At 41.5% G+C, this 21,121-nt stretch overlaps 1 protein-coding gene across 3 annotated transcripts in view; it reads left to right on the forward strand.

Moving 5' to 3' along the window:
- LINGO2 (leucine rich repeat and Ig domain containing 2) overlaps window positions 1-21,121 on the forward strand; it is a 550,263-nt gene that overhangs the window by 199,160 nt on the left and 329,982 nt on the right. For 2 of the 3 annotated variants that reach the window (XM_083482263.1, XM_083482260.1), the window contains one exon: window positions 2,892-2,969. The gene's annotated coding sequence lies outside the window, so the exon portion shown is untranslated. Of the gene's footprint in view, window positions 1-2,891; window positions 2,970-6,116; window positions 6,135-21,121 lie in introns of those variants that run through there. The other variant, XR_014520631.1, reaches the window with a different exon arrangement.

Consider the following 21,121-nt stretch of genomic DNA (forward strand, 5'->3'; position numbering starts at 1 on the left):
AACACCCTAAGCATTTCTTCACTCTCTTTCCAAAATGAAATGGGCTTTCTGTGCCACAAACACAGCTAACTTTCTGAATGCTGAGCATAAGCTGCACCTCTCCATTTATTACCTGATCAGAAAATCTATGAAAATGCAGGGGTGGAAGAGATTAGTGATGTGGTATGTGATGAGTCAGTACAGAGAAGCTTGAAGTTTGGCTTTGGGCATGGGGGAGAAACTTCACATGTTCCTTTCTGAACAATATTTTATATTAATAGGGCATACTTCAAAGGGCTTATTTCTCCCAGAATTCTTGTGAAACTTGGCATTCTACTATCTGTTCAATAAACTGATGTAGTCTATCTAACCTTATAGTCTTAAAAGCCTTAAAAATGTAAAGCCTTTTGGTAGAAAAGTTATTCATCCTACAGGAAATAAATATTTTTACTCACACTTGGAGCAACTTAGAAGTCTACAGTTGAGGGATTCAGAACTCTTCCTCCACCCAAGTACTTTGCCTGACTCTAGAATTATTCCTAATTCCTAAGGAAAGGTGCTGTGTTTGCACATAATGCTGTGCCATAGTTTAAACAAAGCCAGATTTATAGAGGCGGTGATGAACCATGGCTCCATATTATAACATTTTTGGCAGTAAACAAACCATAATTTAGCTGCTAGACAGGGCTCACACATAATGGCACATCAAGGTTTAATAAATCATACTTTAAGCATCAGTGGTATAGCATGGGTTGCCAGTGCCCATGGCCGTGCTTGGATAGGTGGGAGAGAGGAAAACAGACATTGCACGCAGGAACATTCAACTGCCTAATGGTGCCCATGACACCTAGGAGATCACAGCCTCAGAGATAAGAAAAGAAGAGTTGTTCCATTTTCTGGAGAGGTGACTTCCTGGTTTCCACGGAGAAGCCGTTTTCAATGGAGCCCAGCAATGGAAGTGTGCAGCTGTATTGAGGCAGAACCAGGTGTTGAATTTTTGTGCCCCAACAATTTTGTTTCCAGGACAATTGCCCCTGTGCCCCCACGCCGCACCACTGTTTAGCATTATGTGCCAGCCAGGGCATTGTGTCATTAAATTCTCTATGACAAGTGCTCTGCTACTTCGGTTGTAATCCTCAGCACGCATATATTGAAGATTAACTGGAAATCTTTGCCAGGTAGAGTGAGTTCACAAATGCATGTCTAGCACTTGGTAACTGAACAGCAAGCAAAGCATGTTTGCTGTGATTATAGTAGTGTTATTTCAAGGATTCCTCACAGTAAACAGAGGGTGGATAGGCTACAGGCATGAAGTGTATACATCCAAGAGGACCTCTACCTATCAAGGTTCTCTGGCACATAACCCCCCACATTTTCCTGGCTGCTCATTTGCCTATAAAACATCTTACTCCTAATATGGATTTCCTTTCACGGGGTGAATTAGGTGAACACTGGTTTATGGAATAATAAATACTGTATAAATCTGTGGTTGTGTCATTCTACTACCCTAGATGAGCAGCATTAAACATTGGGAGTTTTAAGCAAGTTTTAAGTAAGTTAGATATGGTTTCCCGGTTTCCCCAGATACATGTCTCAGGGTTGTTATATTTCTCTTGACCTTCTGCACTAACCAGGAGCAAGGATCATGCGCACGCCATCTTTTTCTGAAGGCCTTGGAACAGTTTGTTCTGACAGCTTGGTAGGCAAAGGAGAGGTTGTTTCTCCGAGCACATTTCTTGAGACCTCATCAAACGACAAAGTCACAAAGGCTGCACATCTAGTTAAAGGGTGTAGGTGACCATTCCATTCAAAATCTGCATGTGACAAGACAGAAATAACCTCTAGCCTTAATAGGGCAGCTTAGCACACACTGAATAGTTGGGTTTGTTTTTCCGAGGTCGTTCGGGGATGTGGAAAACATCCCCATCAGATGTTGTCACTTTAGAAGCTTTGCCACTGGGTAGAACAACTGCTTTAGCTATCTGATCACAGACAAACAGTCCTGCTTAACTTTTATTTTATTTTATATGTATATATTTATTTTCATTTATCCAACTTCCCACCTTCCTAGTGCTCTGTAGGCATCCTTAAAGGGCTATTGGAGAGAAGACTTTAAAAGTGTCAGTAATATTTTATGTGTGGTGCTACCAGGGAAGGGGGTGGCACTGTGGTCTAAACCCCTGAGCCTCTTGGGCTTTCCAGTCAGAAGGTCAGAGGTTCGAATCCCCATGGTGGGGTGAGCTCCCGTTGCTCTGCCCCAGCTCCTGCCAACCTAACAGTTTGAAAGCACACCAATGCAAGTAGATAAATAGGTACTGCTGTGGCAGGAAAACAAACGGTGTTTCCGTGCGCTCTGGTTTCCGTCACAGTGTTCTGTTGTGCCAGAAGCTGTTTAGTCATGCTGACCACATGACCAGGAAGCTGTCTGTGGACAAACTCTGGCTCCCTCAGCCTGAAAGCAGGATGAGTGCCACAACCCCGTAGTCGCCTTTGACTGGACTTACCTGTCCAGGGGTCCTTTAACTTTATCATATGTGTGGTGTTTGGCAGAAGCATAAAACAGAAAGTTCTCTTTTTGCCTCCTTAAAACATGGATCCCATCTGTACTATACATTTAAAGCAGCAGCATACCATTCAAAGAAGCCATAGCTTCCCCAGTGGTGTAGCCTGGGGGGAGTGCTGCCGGGGCGATTGTCCAATTTGTTTTTGATTGTGTTTTAGATCGTATTCCCATGTGTGGTGTAAATAGATGAAAATAGGATTCCATAATCAAAACACAGTTAAAGGAGGCTCTACAATATAACTTTGTTGTGGCACATGCACATTAAGAATATCTTATTCCCATATCAAGCAACTGGACATGAGAATGGCAACTTTAACCATTATTGACTTATTGTCTTAATTTCTTTTAGTGAAGTGAGCACTGGAGCTGGGAGACTTGGCTGTGAGTTACACTTCCTCCCTTTATCAATGGATTCCAGTCTTACACGGTAAGAGTTCTGGGGTTTCTATTCCCCTCCAACACTCATTTCAGATGATTCTATTAAAAGAGGGAATTCTATCATGTGGGTAGTGCTATAATGTGTGTGGCTATGTATTTTTGCATGCATTTTTAAATCATATTAATGATTTGATGCTTTTGTTAACTTAAAGCAATATTCTAGGGGTTCTTCTGAGAAAGTGTTTCTCTTGCAAAATACTATTGCTGTATACCTAGAAACACAAAAGACTTACAAAATGATGTATCACTGGCCTGTAGTTTGTTGTGCTCTGTATTTAGCAAATGAAGTTGGGGGATGAATGACTTATTTTTGAGTGCTGTAGCCTTGAATTTATTTAATATATGGGCTTGGATTCACTCGGGGCTCTTCTAGACCATGTGTTTATTGAGCATTCATTTTGATTTGCTTGCACGATGATTATGCAGAAGTTAGACTATAGGTTCATCCAAACGTTCCTTTTGTGCCACACTTTCCAGGCACAGGCCCACACTTTCCCAGTCTGTTTGGTTGGTTTTTGTCCCGCTGTTTTCCTCAAGAAAAACCCACTATTTACTGCCAAATCAGAATAAACAGCAATCTGTAGAAAACCCAAACACTGTTCCAATTCAGTGGTTTATGACAACCAGTGTTCTTCCTGATGTGCTTATGTGATGTTTATACATTTTCCCGTTAATCATTTGTTCATCCCACACTCTTTCATTCTGTTCTGCAAGGCATTTTCCTAACAACAAAAAGACTTTTTGAAGTGGATTTGTTGCATTCAGGTAACAAATCTACTGATTGTGCAAACCTGAATTAACAGGATGCTCTTGAATCATTTCCACAAAATACAGTCTGAAGGTGACCTTGGTAATTTTGTCCTGATTCATATCTTAAAGAAACCTGACAGTTTCCGTCTTTCTTTATTTCACGTTGTTAATATAAAGTAGGTAATATTGGTCTCCTGTGTGTAACTATGCTGTTTGGATGAAGCATTTAAAACAGTTAGTTCAATCGAGGAAGACAAAAAACGAGCAACAATTCTGGCAAAACAATAAAGACAAGCAAAGAAATAAAATAAAATAAATCATGCCTCACCAACCTCTTTGAGATGTGTGGATAGAGAAGGTCTAGCGGACAGTATACATTTGCATGTTCAAAAAAACACATTTTGACAAAACTCCACTAAAGGTTCTGGAATAAACATAAAGCTCATAGGATTAGATTTTATGGATCATTCATATGAAAATGAGGCAGAAGGTTAGAATAAATGGATAATGGTTTGAAATAAACAGTGGGATGCTCTAAATATGTGTATCATGCTTGGTGAAATTTATCTTATTTATAAATGGTGTGAAGTTAAAGGTGAGTAGTGTTGTAGCTATATCTGTAGATCACACCAAATTACTCAGGATGTTGCAAACTCAGGTGTGTTGTGAACAACACTAAAAGGACTTCTAAATGGGCATGAAAATGCCCAATAAAGCTCAGCATTAAACGTAAGGTGATTTATTTTGATACAAACAGATATATGCTAGCTATGGGCTTGTGGTGAATAGCTCAATGTAAGTGTCAATCACAGTGGGGGGAAATGCAAATTCCATGCTAGAAATTATTAGAAAGAGAATTGATATGATAACAATCAGTACTGTAATGATTTTATTTAAATCTGTGATGTTTGGATTGCTATACACAGTATGGTCTCTGCACCTGGAAGTGACTTCATGGAAATGGCACAATACGGGAAAAGATAAACTCAAATGACCCCATGGGCTTGTAGCATTTCCTGATGGATTAAGAGAAAAAGTGTTTGGATGTGCAATCACCTTATCAAATGGGATGTTATGAGAGCCACTGTCTTAAATGGGATTACACCAGTTTGCAAGAAGAAGATCTATCAAAGTGTATTAACCATGATAATTAAAATTGACATGTTTAATTAGAGAAATATCATTGTTAACATTTACCGGTACTAAAGATTGGAAACTTCTCATAGACTTTTTGCATGAAAATGAAACAATGACATGTGGATTTGGGGGTTGAAGATAATGTTGGTTTATAGAAAGAGTTTTTGTTAGGTGTTATTTTGGAGTGGATGAAGTGAATATTGTTTATATATAGTGGACAAATGAAAAGAATTGGAACTTCTTTAGTTTTTGTAATTTATCTTTTCTATTTTCTCTGTTACGTTCTTTTCTATCTCTTACTTTTTTCTTTTTTCTCCTCCTTTCCTTTTTCTTTTCCTCCGTGTTTTTATTTTATTTCATTTAATGTTGGCTTAAAAAAGGATATCTGATATTAAGTCTTGTACCTCTCTTTATAAACTCTACTAAAATTTATTCAAAAAATATACCATTAAATGGATCCTCCCAAGTTCAAAGTCACTGTACCCTTAAATGTAAATTGCTGGGAGCTCAGTTGCCTTCATGCTTTGCTTTTAGGCTTCCCTGGTTAGCTGCTGCTGGATATGAGATATTGGACTAGATGGTGTCTTATTCAGTCTTTCAGAGCTTTGTTTGTCTTCAGTTCCTTACATTTAGGGAAAGGTCTCTCACCCATAAGACACTTCGTTACTCTACATTGCTGGAAATAGTTTTTCAGATGGTGTGGAGCTACATTTGGATCATGTTTTGACAGATTAGTTTATTATTATTACTGCATCGTCTGCTTTTACATAGGCAATATTCTGTTCCCAAACATTCTGAATCATTACTCATGGTGAGAGGTTTTGGGGTGTTTGGGGCTTTTAGTGTCCATTAGAAAAGGCTGATCAATAAGAGGCTGCTCATGTCTTGTTCACGATTCGCAATCTAAATGAAAGCCATGGAGGAGAAGCACTCTCCATCCTGGCTAGAGTACTGCTGAGTGAGCAGGCTCTTTCAAGTGGAAGTGCGTACATTTGAGAAATGGGCTTGGCAAAGGCTCCTGTCTTCCTCGGTGGAGGAGGGGGCCTCTAGCTGAATCAGCCTCCGCTCTGCACATTGCATGACATATGCTACGACTTTGGTTCATTAATTAGAAAGGAGAGTGAATCAGACTCCGTTCTGAATGGAAACGCCACCAGCAACCATGCGGTAGATGGGTTGGGCGGGAAAGGGCTTGTTCTCTCAGTTTTATAACTATGCTGTCTTTCTGGACTGGGTGCTTGTCTTTCAGCCATGTTGCAACGCAGCCTCCATTTTAAGACCAGAGGAAAACTGCCTGTCTGCTGGCATCTGTTAGAGTCCTCCACCTCCGCTGTTCTTCCTCATTTAAGTGAGAAGACGAAAAGGTTTCTGTGCTTTCCGGGGAAACCGCACCTTTCCAAACAAGATAAATGTTCAAGGGTTCCTTGCATTCCTTTCATTTTCCTCTGCTGAGAAATCCGTGTCAAGTGTTAATTTCCTTTCTCCTAGTGGAAAGCATGGCCAGTCAATCCATCTGAAGTCACTATGGCATAAAGGGACTCTACTGGTCCTAGACCTGAGGTCAAACTCCCTCCCCTCTCTTTAAGATTGATTATGCCAATAGAAAATGGCCTAAAACCATCTTCTCTGCGCTTTAGAGATAGCGAATGAGACTCATAAGCTATGGGTAGTGATTTTGTTTTCCCTTTCTCTATTTCCCATTAGGGACTATACTCTTCTATGTAACAAGAGGAGCACTTCTAGGTCATGGGTTTTGTTTTGTTCTTTCATTCCTGCTGTTGTACAATAAACTTGAAAAATCCTCCCTCCACACACAAATGGAAAATTAAGCTTGTGTGCTCTTTCTCAAACTATTATTTTCTAAAGTAGTAGCGTAATTATCTGGTTCTCTACTAGTCATCAGAGCAATCAGCTAGTTATGCAAGGTTTTACCCCCCCCCTTTTTATGTTCTAATTCAAATTTTTATCAAAGGTTTTCAACATAAAATACAATAACACGTAAACTAATTGCCATGTTTTATTTTTTAATTCAAACCTTCTGCCCACCATGTTTGCTTTATTTCAACTGAAAATGTGTCATGGTGTGTATGTGTTTCATTATCAAGAAAGCAGGTACTTCTTAAAGATTTTATGTTTTGTTTTATTTTTTCCCTTAAGCCCTCATCTAGCATTTATGTGTGAAAGCAACATAAACCATAAGGGGAGAGAGGAGCTTGAAAAGCCCCTATGCATGAAAAAAAATTGCTTAATATTTATTTATTTATTTATTACCCATCTGACTGGGTTCTCCTAGCCACTCTGGGGGGCTTCCAACAAATTAAAACACAGGAAGACATCAAACATTAAAAACTTTCCTAAACAGGACTACCTTCAGATGTCTTCTAAAAGTTAAGTACAGTGGTACCTCAGGTTGCATACGCTTCAGGTTACATACGCTTCAGGTTACAGACTCCGCTAACCATGAAATAGTGCTTCAGGTTAAGAACTTTGCTTCAGGATGAGAACAGAAATCGTGCACCGGTGGCGCAGCAGCAGCGGGAGGCCCCATTAGCTAAAGTGGTGCTTCAGGTTAAGAACAGTTTCAGTTAAAGTACGGACCAATGGAACGAATTAAGTACTTAACCTGAGGTACCACTGTAGTTGTTTATTTCCTTGAAAGTAAAAGTAAAATAATCTCAGGTTCATGGGTTTGAGTCTCCATCGGGTGAAAGATTCTTGCCTTGCAGGGAGTTGGATTACATTACCCTTGTGGACCCTTCCAGCTCTGCAATTCTATGATTCTATTCTATGAAAGTAAATGACATGACTACTGAAAGGATGTGTTTGATGAGAAAGCTGTGTGTGGACAAATGCTGGCTCCCTCGGCCTGAAAAGTGAGAAGAGCGCCACACACCCCATAGTCAAGTTTGACTGGACTTAACTGTCCAGGGGTCCTTTGCCTTTACCTTGCCTTTGGTCCTAGGGTGGGTTAAAAATAATGCCACACGAAATGAAATGACGAAAGCAGCCAAGCCCTTCTGAGATAATGGCGGATTAGGCTTGGGCTAGATTTAAAACTTGATTGCAAGATGCTGGTATCTACTGATGACACTGACAGAACTTCTCAAAGTCACAGCAAATGGCAACGCTTCCAAGTGCCCAAGCCTTGATTAGCTGGGAACCCTTTTGATCTGAATATATTGTAACTCTGCCGTGTAGCTCTTTGTAAAAGCCGTAACCTTTTGCAACAAAGACAGTTTGTGTAATCAGAAGCAACCATTTATCGGGCAACTGTATATGCCCTAAATTTGATAAAATATGATAAATTCTATTAATTTAGTAATCAAATCCACGTTGAGTGACTCAAAGGAGCTCCTCGAATACAAAGGGCACTGCAAATGTCCATTTTGACTCTGCAGTGCAGAAGGCTATTATCCAAAAGTAATTGGCATTGCTTTGTCATTTCTTGCATTTAAATTTCAAATGAGATAGTACCCTTTCCTCTGGAAAAGTGTGTTTTACATCTATTATGCAGCTACATGAAGAGTTTCATTTTAATGATCCCTCTGTAGTTCTTTTTACATTAGATACAAATGCAACTTTGTGATTCTGTCATCTCTCCTTTTGAGAACTTCCTCAGAGCACTTCAATTTGCTGTCACAAATAGTGACACATTTTAGATTGTGGGACTTACTGAAATAATGAAGTCTGCCTTTGACTTTCCTTCATGCTTCACTCGCAACAAAGTACACTGTACATATGCCATGCTTTTGTCATCTTGCTGACGTCTTTATGCCCCCCCTCCTTCTTTACCAGAATTACAGCAGTCTCTCTGAAAATGGCCTGTCTTCATCAAGTACTCATCACAGTAAATTGTGCAACTGCTGAGTTACTCTCAGAGAATAAGCGAAATGAGAAAAGAATGGACATGGCACAAAAGTAGTTTGCCCACAAAAATGGGGAGGGAAGACTGCAATTCACATGACAACAGCTGATGTCAGTCCCTGTGCTGCTGCTATTGTTGTTGCTGCTGCTGTTGTTGTTAGTAAAATTTAAAGTAACATTTTTGGGAGCAGGTGGCTCTGTGGTCTAAACCACTGAGCCTCTTGTGCTTGCTGATCAGAAGGTTGGTGGTTTGAATCCCCTCGATGGGGCTGAGATGCCATTGCTCTGTCCAAGCTCCTGCCAACCTAGCAGTTGGAAAGCATGCCAGTGCAAGTAGATAACTAGGTACCACTGTGGTGGGAAGGTAAATGGTGTTTCCGTGTGCTCTGGCTTCTGTCATGGTTTTCCATTGCATCGGAAGTGGTTTAGTCATGCTGGCCACATGACTCGGAAAGCTGTCTGTGGACAAACGTCAGCTCCCTTGGCCTGAAAGCGAGATGAGCGCTGCACCCCATAGTCGCCTTTGAAAGGACAAACTGTCCAGGGTTCCTTTACCTTTGTTGTTGTTGTTGTTTAGTCATGTCCGACTCTTCGTGACCCCATGGACCAGAGCACGGCAGGTCCTTTACCTTTACCTTACCTTTAATAATATTTGTATACCGTCCTATATCCATAGGTCTCAGGCTGGTTCGCAACACAATGTTACAGTATACAAAGCACAAAATACATAATAAAAATAATCAAAGCACAGAGTAGCTAGAAACATTCCTCCCATGATGTTGCTCAAATTCAGACCCACTTAACTTCCTTTAGCCCATACCCTACACCAGAGATAGCCAATGCAGCACCCTCTAGATGCTCCTGAACCACAACTCCCATCACCATCAGCTGGTGTCAGGGGCTGGACTGAGGAGGAATGGTGAGGACTGCCCCCTCCCTTCTCCTAACCTTCCCGAAATCAGGAGGACAGTATAGATTTAGAACAGTGGTTTGCAGAAGGGCATAGTTCAGAGGCTGCAGAGAGCAGAAGTTGGGAAGTATCGGAAGAGGAAAAGCAGGAAGAAGAAGAAGCACCAGGGGAGAGACAGCTGACAGACTCAGTGTCCCTGGAAAACATTCCTGACACACACCCCTCTCCCAGAACCAGGCGGGCATTGAGGGTAGTAGAACAGAGAGCTCAGAGGCAGAAAGCTCAGATTAGCTGACACAAGGGTGACGTTGAATGGAGAGAAGAAGGAAAGTGGGACTTTAGTTGGAGCAGCGCCGTTCTTTAGGGAAGACTGCATTCCTTCGTCGCTCTCTGTGAATTATTGAATAAATTACATGGTAAGAACTTTTATCGTTTCTTTGCTTCTTGGCTGCCACTGTGGGAGGGATCAAGTTGCACTTGATGGGAGCTCAATAGGCTCTCCGGGATTTCAGGCAGGGATCTCTCCCAGCTCTAACTGGAGATGCCAGGGATTTAAAGTGGGACTTTTTGCCAGCAAACCAAAGGCTTTACTACTGAGCAATGTCCAAAAGCTGCATTCAGTTGCATGGAAGAAGCAATTGGATGTCCCTATCTTCATTGGAGAAATATTGGAGGATATGCAATTGCCGTGTGTGAGTGTGGTGGATGCAGTCTTTTGGGAAAGAACACTTAAACTATATTATATTAATTAATGGACCAGTTTCATCTAAACTGAATCTTTTTGCCTGCTCAGCCATAGCTACTGTTTTAATTTTGAAGCTCAGTCTCACAGCTGGAAGGGCTACTTACTCCATAACTCCATACTTACTTTTTTATTGCTCATGGTGTCTTTCCTTTGCTTATATCCCAGCATCATCTTAACTATATTTCAGTACACCTCAGCTTTGTTCAAAGACTTAATTATAGGAACTAATTTCACTGTGAGGGAATTTATTGTGCAGGAATAAAATATGATGAAATATTTATCATTGCTGCAGTCAGCAAAATATACAGATAGATAACTGTTAGGGGAACTGTGCCCAGTGTACAATGACAAGAGTTTCTGGATCACTAAATACACTGTTCAAGTACAATAGTAATATGATGTTAAACTCTTCCGTCAAAGATTTATGGGGATAGAAACAAAGCTCTACACCTACCTTCCCCAAACTGGTGCCCTCCATGTGTGTTGTTGGGGTTTTTTTGGACTACAGTTCCCATCAGCCCCAGTCAGCATGGCCAGTGGCCAGGATGGCACCAGGTTAGGAAAGACTGCACTACATGTTGGTTATGATTTTTTAAGGCATTGGGATTTCTCCAACTTTAATGAGGTGGTATTTTTAAAACACTCCATAATACTTCACCTGCTGAGCTTTGGGGAATTTGCATCAAAAAGAAAAGGGGAGTTGTGGGTTTTTAGGGCACTCTGTGATATTTTACAACAAAATAAGGACAATATTCTGTCTCCCGGGATGTGGCTGCATTCCCCTTGGAAACATAGGAAAAAGGTAAAGGACCCCTGGATGGTTAAGTCCAGTCAAAGGTGACTATGGGGTTGCGGCACTTGTCTCACTTTCAGGCCAAGGGATCCAGCATTTGCCCACAGACAGCTTTCTGGGTCATGTGGCCAGCATGACTAAACCACTTCCGGTGCAATGGAACACCGTGACAGAAACCAGAGCGCACAGAAATGCCATTTACCTTCCCACTGCAGCAGTACCTATTTATCTACTTGCACAGGTGTGCTTTCAAACTGTTAGGTTGGCAGAAGCTGGGACAGGGCAACAGGAGCTCATCTCGTCGTGTAGATTTGAACCGCTGACCTTCTGATCGGCAAGCCCAAAAGGCTCAGTGGTTTAGACCACAGTGCCACCCGCATCCCAGCCTTGGAAACATACATAAAGCTGGAAGAGAAAGGTGGAAGAGCAGCAATCTTTCCCACTTCTTCTTTTTGAGTGATGGCCAACTCAGTTTTGTTCAGAGTAAATCCACTGAGATTAAGACCCATTCATTTCAGTTGGCCAACCCTGAGTAAAACTCGATTGAATAGCACTCTGTGTGTTTTTCAAGGTTCATATTAATTATAGCAGAACTGGCTCTTGCTCCCAATCACTTTGAAAAGTGAATTGTGTGCACATGCTTATGCTTCATTTGTCATGGGGCGGGGTGGGGGTGATCCAGTAAGGGAGAGAGAGCATGACTGGAAGAGACTGTGCTCACAGCTCTCGCTCTGAAATCCAAAAGTGCTCATGGAACTGAAAATGTTGCTGGCCCTTGATGTGGAGGGTCACTGGTACCAGGGCCGGATTAAGGTTCAAAGAGACCCTAAGCTACTGAAGGTAATGTCCAGCTGTCCTTTGTCAACAACAAATTGTCACTGTTTTCATTTGCACATAACAAAATATGTATTTTATCAACTGGTTGAACTGAAATACAATTAAGAAGAAGTATATTAATAGTGAAATACAATGAAGAAGAAGTGTATTTTGGGGAGTCGCCAAGAGAGTGGGGCCCTAAGCTATAGCTTGTTTAGCTTATACATAAATCCGGAGCTGACTGGTACCCTATCCCTCCTGTAATTCATATTTACTTTCCACATCAGCATCAACTGCAGCTCAAAGGTAACGTAAGAATGAGCCCTTAAAAGGGACAAAAAGGAGGCTTGCATGTACTAGCAGTAATCTGTCTGTGAATGTTAAAAAGGAATCTCATGACAGACACAACAATGAAAGGCCGATGGTCTTTGACGACTCTCTTCGAATTTTGATAGAACTGTTCTGTGGTGCAGCTATCCCTAATTAAAAATCAGCACTCAAAACACTTTGTATCAGAAAGGTTACTGTTTAGGATAATCCAGAAACTGCTAATAATTCAATAAAAGCTTCTCTGTAAGGGAACTAAAACTCCAGGAGATAGGATCTTTAATTATCGTCTCCTCTGAAATACCCTCTTCAAGTTCTCATTCTTTAGATATCAGTATTTATGAATCAAATGATTCTTTTGGTTTTATCACAGGAAGAGAAAATCTATCTATTACCCTCTGTGGTGACCCAGAGCTTTGTTGGGTAAAAATGGAACCCCTCTGTCTCAGCATGAGGGAAAAGTCTTAGTTAATGTTTTATTCTAATCTTCATGATGTTCTTTCAGAGTTTTGCTTACTGTGGTCTGTATTATCTGCTCTGCCTGTTGCTTTCTCTCCTCCACTTTTTAAAGCCCAGATAAGTTTGAATTTTGGGGGGTTGTGGGGGATAAAGCAAAGTGTTGTGCATGGCATAAATCAAGACCAGCCGACTAATGGGGAACCCCATCTAATGCATCTTTACTCATTCGTATGCCCTGTTGCGTGTCATAGTACTGACTCCCTCATAAGTGTGTTTAGGATGGCAGCCTGAGTTTCTCACAGATGAGTTTCTTTACTTTATATAGTAATTTATTTATTTATTTTGGACATTTATATACTGCTCTTCATAATATTTATCCCAGGGAAGTTTACAATACAATATGAACCAAAATAATAGTAAAATGTGCAATAGACTAATTAAAGAAAATAAGCAATTAAATAATTCACAAAATAGCAAAGCAAAACTTACAGTGTGAGGCCACAAGATGCACCCCCAAAATATTAACTTGAAAATGAACCAGATAATTTGTGACCAACTTGCTAGCTAAATTTGGAGGGCTTTCCCCTTGCTCTTTGGAAAGAAACTGAGCAAGCAAGCAATTTTATATTTGATTTCATGTATTCTGAGCTATCTGCATTAGCAGCATGACTGAATCTCACCTGAAGTCAACAACTCATTTTTTCCATTATTCTTCCTATCAAAAGTTGCCCTGCCTTATTTGTCCATTGTTTCCCCCTTCACAACCTGGACCTCCATGCTAACTTCTTTCCACTCCAGAATTTGATTTCATCCCCATTTTTTCCTCCTTCCCCTCCCTCAAGTCTTTAACACTGAAGTGAGGCTGAGCAACAGTGAGGGCTACTGGTTGAAGCATCAAGAGCAGCCTAGGCACTTGCCTTAGTTGGTTGTGATGCCTATGAGGAGTGAGTGAGTAGCTGCTCAAGCTAGCTTCAGCCTGACCCTACTGCTAATGTTGGCAGATGTTGATAATGCACCTTGAGCTAAGACATCCCTTCACCATCTCCACCCAGTGGTATGTACATAGAACGGGAGATTTTGCTGCATATCAAACCATGCTGACATGTACAATGGCATGCCGCCCTTTCAGACAGCAATGTGTGCTTGGCTGCTACTGTGACTGGAAAGCTGTTTGGCATCGCTCATTGCCGGAACAGGGAAATGTGTGTGCTTTGTGGCTAGTTTGAACTATTTGTGAGCTCCCATTCTGAGGCTTGCATATGTTCAATTAAGCGCATAATCCTTGTGGAAATGCTGTGCCAGTGGAAGTTTTCAGGAACAAAACACAAAGTCTGATGCTGTTACATTTTAAATCTATTTGGGTTGCTGTGTTTGGTCTGGGATAGAGTGATGCACAATCTTTGAACTTGCCGGGATGCAGATGCAGCAGAGGTCCTAGCAACAGCGTTCATAATTGGCTTCCCACAAGTTTTAATTTTATTTTATTTTTTATTCTAAACCATGACATTTCTAATTAGACGCAGGTGGAACAAAGAGTAAAAGCTTTCCAAATTAATCACAGCATTATGATTTTGAGTGGTCTAGCTATTAAGGAAGAAAAATAACACTTAACATTTACCCTTTAAAAGTGGTTGCATTTTCCCTCCTCCCTTCTTGGCCAACAAATTTAGACAATAAGCAGAGAATCAGCCTACCAAGTATACTTTCTCCTTATCTCTTTACCATTTAGAACAGAAATTTAAACAATGGAGAACTGCTCTGCTCTTTTACTATACTTTGCTGCCACTCATTCTGTGAATTACATTGTTACAAATCCATTCTTACATTGTGTGAACAATTTTGCTTCTTGTTTTCTTTCATGCGTTTCGAAAATTAACTCGACTGCACACACAAAAAGCCTCAGCTTCTAGGGTAGATGGACATGTTTGCTTGACGTATTTCTTTTCCCCTTGGGCAGATCCACAGCATACATTTAAAGCACATCCATGGCACATTTAAAGGAATCCTGGAAACTGTAGTTAGTAAAGTGTGAGAGGCAAATGGGAGCATTTCCATTAGCACACAAGATTATGATACAAAAAACGTATCCCTGTGCAGCAGCAAAAGTGTGCTGTTGGAAATATCCGCCTTTGAATTTGCCTTTCAGTATGTGGTAGAGTATGACACATCACCCTGACATGTTGTTGTTTTTCCCCTTATACATGTGCTTGGGACTTCCTATGTTCAAGATTAAAATGTGTATCAATCGCTCAGTTTTAGCTTGGTCTCCCAAAGGAATGATCACTCCAATACTTAAGGAAGGTTGCTTGATATTTCAACATACCAGTGCTATTTTTCTAGAAAAAGAGGTGCCGGAACTCACCACGAACACTTCCCTCGTTCTCTTATAATGGCAATGGCACCAACCTGAGAGGTGCTGGTACTGAGTTCTGGCAAGTTCCGGCTGAAAAAAATACTGCAAAAAAGGCCGGCAAGTAACAAAACCTTATGCTTACTACTGGTGGGATAATTTGTAATGGTCAGAGAAGATTCAAGACTACACAGCAATTTGAGAACTGTTGGTAGATTAACATAAAATAACATAAAATAAGCTGTCGGTAGCCAGCCAGTTGTCATTTAAAATACAACAACAACAACCAATTTTATTATTTATTTCCCCACCTCTGGGTGGCTTCCAACACATGTAAAAATATAATAAAACATCAAACACTAAAAAAACTCCTGATACAGGGCTGCCACCCTTCAGATGTTTTCTCAAAGTTGCATAGTTATTTCTCTCATGGACATCTGATGGGAGGGAATTCCACAGAGAGGGAAATTTGAGGTGAAAACATTCTAATTTGATTGAAAACAAACCAAAAAACGACATCGTTTATTGCTTCCAGATGAGCCAGCAGTATTGTTTTTCTGAGGGTACCCACTGAAATCAATAGACGAGTCACTGATTTCAGAGGTTACACTCAGAGGATAACTTAGCCGGACATCACCGATTGTTATTTATACATCTGAAGGCAGATAACCTAAGTGGACACCAAATAACCTAGAAGCAGACAGTACCTGGAGATGACAATTCAGTGAATGTAACAGCTTTCCAGACAAGGGTGTTCTTACTCAACCCAGGTTTCAGGTATCGTATGATTATAGCTCTGGAACATATATATCTCTGGTTATTATTCAGCACAATAAAACACATGCAATGAATCCTTTTAATATCCACTGCATCTCTTTCACTTTAAGCTTGAATTTTGGCCATTTGAACATTGGGGTGCTCCTCTAGTTAGGGAGAGGACGATGTTTTTAAAAATCTTTAGCTAGGACTCTGTGGAGGTAATCTGTGACATTTTATAACTATGCACATAGCAGTAATACATTCACTTAAATTTGGTATAGGCAATATTGATTTTTCAAGAGTGTACTTTCTCCATACCGCGAGTCGGTTTCATGTGGGAGTGGAGCTGAATGCAGATTTTTTTTTTTTTTTTGCCCGCAATGCTAGGTTAGCCTTTGTCAACAATAAGCCCTTTTAGATACAAAACAAACATGAAAAGCGGCCTTCAATTGGTGGAGTGGTTTTTCCTCTAATTGGCTTTCCTGTAGTTAATAGGTATATGACAAAAGCATTCAGATTAATACGGCCCACCAGCTTTATTTATGCAAGCTCATGTGTTTCCCCAGCGGAATACATTTTTTACGGAATATCTGGGGAATTATTTAATAGTCAACTGTTATTGCATGCCTAAAGATATTTCTGAAATAGAACTGAAATTACCTCTACCTATTGTATGGTTCCAAATTATGTGTAATAAGTGCCAGCATGCCAGCAATTTTCATGGGGTTATAATTATTTTAATGTAAAATTGGAACAAGTTGAACGCAGAGGCTGTAAGGAGAGAGTGCACCTTGTAACTTGACGTACTTCCATTTCAATAGGGCCTAACGCTTAATGAAAGCAAAGGTGCAAACGTGGTGGCATGGGAGTAAGTCCACAGAATGGAAGATATCCATAAAACAGCCTTCCCCAGCCTGGTGTCTTCCAGATACTTTGAATTAAAGGTAAAGGGACCCCTGACCATTAGGTCCAGTCGTGACCGACTCTGGGGTTGCGGTGCTCATCTTGCTTTATTGGCCGAGGAAGCCGGCGTACAGCTTCCGGGTCATGTGGCCAGCATGACTAAGCCGCTTCTGGTGAACCAGAGCAGCGCACGGAAACACCGTTTACCTTCCCGCCAGAGCGGTACCTATTTATCTCCTTGTACTTTGACATGCTTTCGAATTGCTAGGTTGGCAGGAGCAGGGACCGAGCAACAGGAGCTCACCCCATTGCAGGGGTTCGAACCGCTGACCTTCTGATCGGCAAGTCCTAGGCTCTGTGGCTGGACTTGAGGTCTAATCAGTGGCATCATGTGGGGAGGGCCAGAGGGGCGGTGGCCCCGAGTGCATTGGGGGGCATCTAGCTGCACCTCTGCCCACCCATGACCCTTGGCAGGCGCCCAAAGAGGGCAGTTATGCTGCCCTGCTAGTCTTGTGCTACTTCGCGATGATGCTGGGCTGCATGAGAAGGATGCAACAGACATGAGTCCTGAACAGAAAGGGCATGATTTTAGTCATCATCATCCTGTAATTAATTAATTAATTAATTAACAACATGAGTTATCTTTTATATTCCAAAGTAACTGGACTGAGAAAACAACAAGCCGGAGTGAATGCTTATGTTGTTGTTGTTTAGTCGTTTAGTCGTGTCCAACTCTTCGTGACCCCATGGACCAGAGAACGCCAGGCACTCCTGTCTTCCACTGCTTCCCACAGTTTGGTCAAACTCATGCTGGTAGTTTCGAGAACACTGTCCAACCATCTCGTCATCCGCCATCCCCGTATTCTTGTGCCCTCAATCTTTCCCAACATCAGGGTCTTTTCCAGGTTGGCCAAAGTATTGGAGCCTCAGCTTCAGGATCTGTCCTCCCAGTGAGCACTCAGGGCTGATTTCCTTCAGAATGGATAGGTTTGATCTTCTTGCAGTCCATGGGACTCTCAAGAGTCTCCTCCAGCACCATAATTCAAAAGCATCAATTCTTTGGCGATCAGCCTTCTTTATGGTCCAGCTCTCACTTCCATACATCACTACTGGGAAAACCATGGCTATAACTATACGGACCTTTGTCGGCAAGGTGATGTCTCTGCTTTTTAAGATGCTGTCTAGGTTTGTCATTGCTTATACATTGGCCAAAAAAAGGGGGGGGACACTGGTACCCTCCAGTTAGCATGCCTGAGAACATGTGGATTGCGCAAAATAACTGTTGCTTTTCAAGAAGGCGAGAAAGTTTTATTCATTTTATGCAAAGCACCCTGACATCCTAATACATTGTTGACAGCAGGTACTTGATGTACAATTGAGAACATTCTAAAATAGTGGTTGGTAACAAAAATATTTAATGTGGGTTAAGATTGTTTCCAGAAATTGTGTACCTTCGCTTTGTGGTGTTGCCATGGTGAAACACGCCACATAATTGCCATATTATTCATTTCCTGGTTAAGTTTGAATGCACTGTATTCTTTGTAATCTTTGTTTTGCTGAAAGCAAAACATTAGGCTTCATATTGTTCCTGTGACTTTTAACTTTAGTCAATAGAACAGAGCTAATTTTAAGGATTAATTTACCACACATACAAGTATCTTTGAGTTCTGTCAGAACAAAATTGCCTCCGTTCACACATTATGAAGTGTAGGAATGAGCGATGTCTGGTTTTCAACATCTTGATATATCACCAACTAAACAATATACCAATATATCACAATCTCTGAAATTGAGGATGGAATTATAGAGGAATTCAAAGCATGAGTTACTTCTTAACTCTGTCTTTGATAGGAAAACTGTTGACTCGCAGCACATTGGTGTCTGCAAGCAGTTTCTATTGTTCGTTGCCCCAGTAATATATTTGTATATCATCATTGTTTATAGGTTCTTATGTGGCTCTTTGATTGATTGACTCTGTGCCAGTATGCTTTTCTGTAGTTTCCTTTGTTACCATGTCAGCACAATGGAAACAGGAATCAACACTTAAATCAATGTGAAATTGTCATTGATAATAGCTTATCACCACTATCAGTAATGAGATGCTGCAAAATGAAGGAAAAAGGAAACCCCAGCTGTGTTTCTTCCACACAAGAATCTTCCTAAGACCCCTTCTGTCTACCTGAAATGCCAGATAGAAACCTGGCCCATCTGGAAAAGTTCTCCACAGGGCTATAAGTCTGCTTGGGAAAAAGACACTTAGGGAGACTGACCTTTGGAGAAAAGGAAATTGATAGAAGTTGGCTGAGGTTAGGATGTGGTTCCAGTGGCTCCAACTCAAAAACTCCAGTGCTGGCTATCAGATCTTCTGGCTATGCTAAACCTGATCCAGTCAAGTCCAGTCAAAGGCGACTTTGGGATTGCTGTGTTCATCTCGCTTTCAGGCCAAGGAAGCCACCGTTTGTCCACAGACAGCTTTCCGGGTCATGTGGCCAGCATGACTAAACCGCTTCTGGCACAATGGGACACTGTGATGGAAACCAGAGCGCAGGGAAATGCTGTTTACCTTCCCAACGCAGTGGTACCTATTTATCTACTTGCACTGGTGTGCTTTCTAACTGCTAGGTTGGCAGGAGCTGGGACAGAGCAACAGGAGCTCACCCCATCACATGGATTCAAACTGCTGACCTTCTGATTGGCAAGGCCAAGAGGCTCAGTGGTTTAGACCACATCGCCACCTGAGTCCTTAAACCTGATCATGGACTGCTCTGACTTTACTTCTCACCTGACCCTACTTGTTTCGACTGTGACCTTGGATCAGTCATGCATTCTGCCTTGGTTGCTCTCAGCATTGTTACTGGAAAGTCCCTTGTTTACTCAGGAGTCCAGTGGGAACAGGTTTTGTTTTTTTGTTTTTTGTTTGCAGGAGTGGGGGAGGGTCGAACAGATTTTGGCACAGTAACCTATATACTCTTTGGCTTCCCAAGCTTCCTCTTACCAAAGATTTACCCTGCTTTTGAAAGAACTATTCTGCTCTCCTGATATGATTTTATCAGTCTTGCAAATGAGAACAGCAGGAGCGTGTTCACCCGCCCCATGCTCCAGTGATGCAGCTTCTTTGAAGACAAGTCTGTTCCAGAAGGTCAGGGCTTTGCCAGTCCTCTTAAATGAATGAACTGTGCATATTGTGTAGAATGCTTTTTTCAAAGTGCACATATCAGCTGCAGACATTGCTCCTAATCAGAAGCCTGTTAGGCTGTCAGTTCATCTGAGCAGCCAGCATGAGGGGGAGAGGAATCCAGCAAGTGAGAAGCTCTATTTTGTGATAAAATAAGAGAGGACTTTTCATCCTGTTTCGTCCAGGGCTTTGTAGGACATTGGTTTCTCCTCACCCTGGTTCTCTTTCTCCTTGTCTCCTTTGCACCACAAAATGCCATCTGTGCAAATGAGGGGGGTTGAGACCTAGCTCCCTGCTAGGTGTGGCAGCTGCACAGAGAAATAACAGAACAGTTTTCTTTATTATTATTTTAAAAAAGTTGTGGTGCCAGCACTTCTTGGGCAGTTTTGACTTCAATTGGAAAAGGCTCTGTTCCTCCTCTAGTGTGGTTGACACCCTCCCCTGTGCTTTTTTATTTTATTTTTTAAAAAAAAACCAGGGCAGCTGAGCCACTTTGAACTTCCCTTTTGGAGGAAACATGAAGCAGGCCGCTTAAAATGTGGCACAGAGGCCAAGCTAGCTGGTACTCTAGCAAAGTGGAACAGCATGGGGTGTCTGTGGCAGCAGAAGGGGAGAAACTCTGAAAAGAAGAGAGGGCATACATTTGCTTGACAGACTGAGAATGAAGTAGTTTTGAAATGCTCAAAATGCAGTTATTGCATGCCTGCCAGCATCTAAGAAGTTGGACGATCAGAACCTTTTCGTTCCGCCCTCTGGGTCTACCCCAAAGGCCCCTGCCCGTACTGCCTCCAAGACACTGCTGCCATATTCATATCCCTCTTGCTTCTTCAGTACTGACAGCCTTCACTTTTGGATTTAGCAGGAATCCAAGGAATGGATGCTGCTGTGATGGCTGCCCATATGAGGTGATGCACAGAGAGAGAGAGAAGAGCTGAAAAGCAATGACTGAACATCTTGAACATCTGGCAATGACTCTCCAGTTTTTCTAATGGTTCCCTTTGTTGAGATCTATTAACTGGAAGTGGCAGAGTTCGAACGTGGGACCTTCTAAATGCAAGGCATTGCTTCTGCAACTGTTCATTGAACATCCAGCAGTTTCTTGACTCAAAAGTGGGAGACCTGGTAATGATGTGGAACAGAACTCTTTTCAAAT

Source organism: Podarcis liolepis, assembly GCF_965112155.1.
Source record: "Podarcis liolepis genome assembly, chromosome: 17".
Taxonomy (NCBI): Eukaryota; Metazoa; Chordata; class Lepidosauria; order Squamata; family Lacertidae; genus Podarcis; species Podarcis liolepis.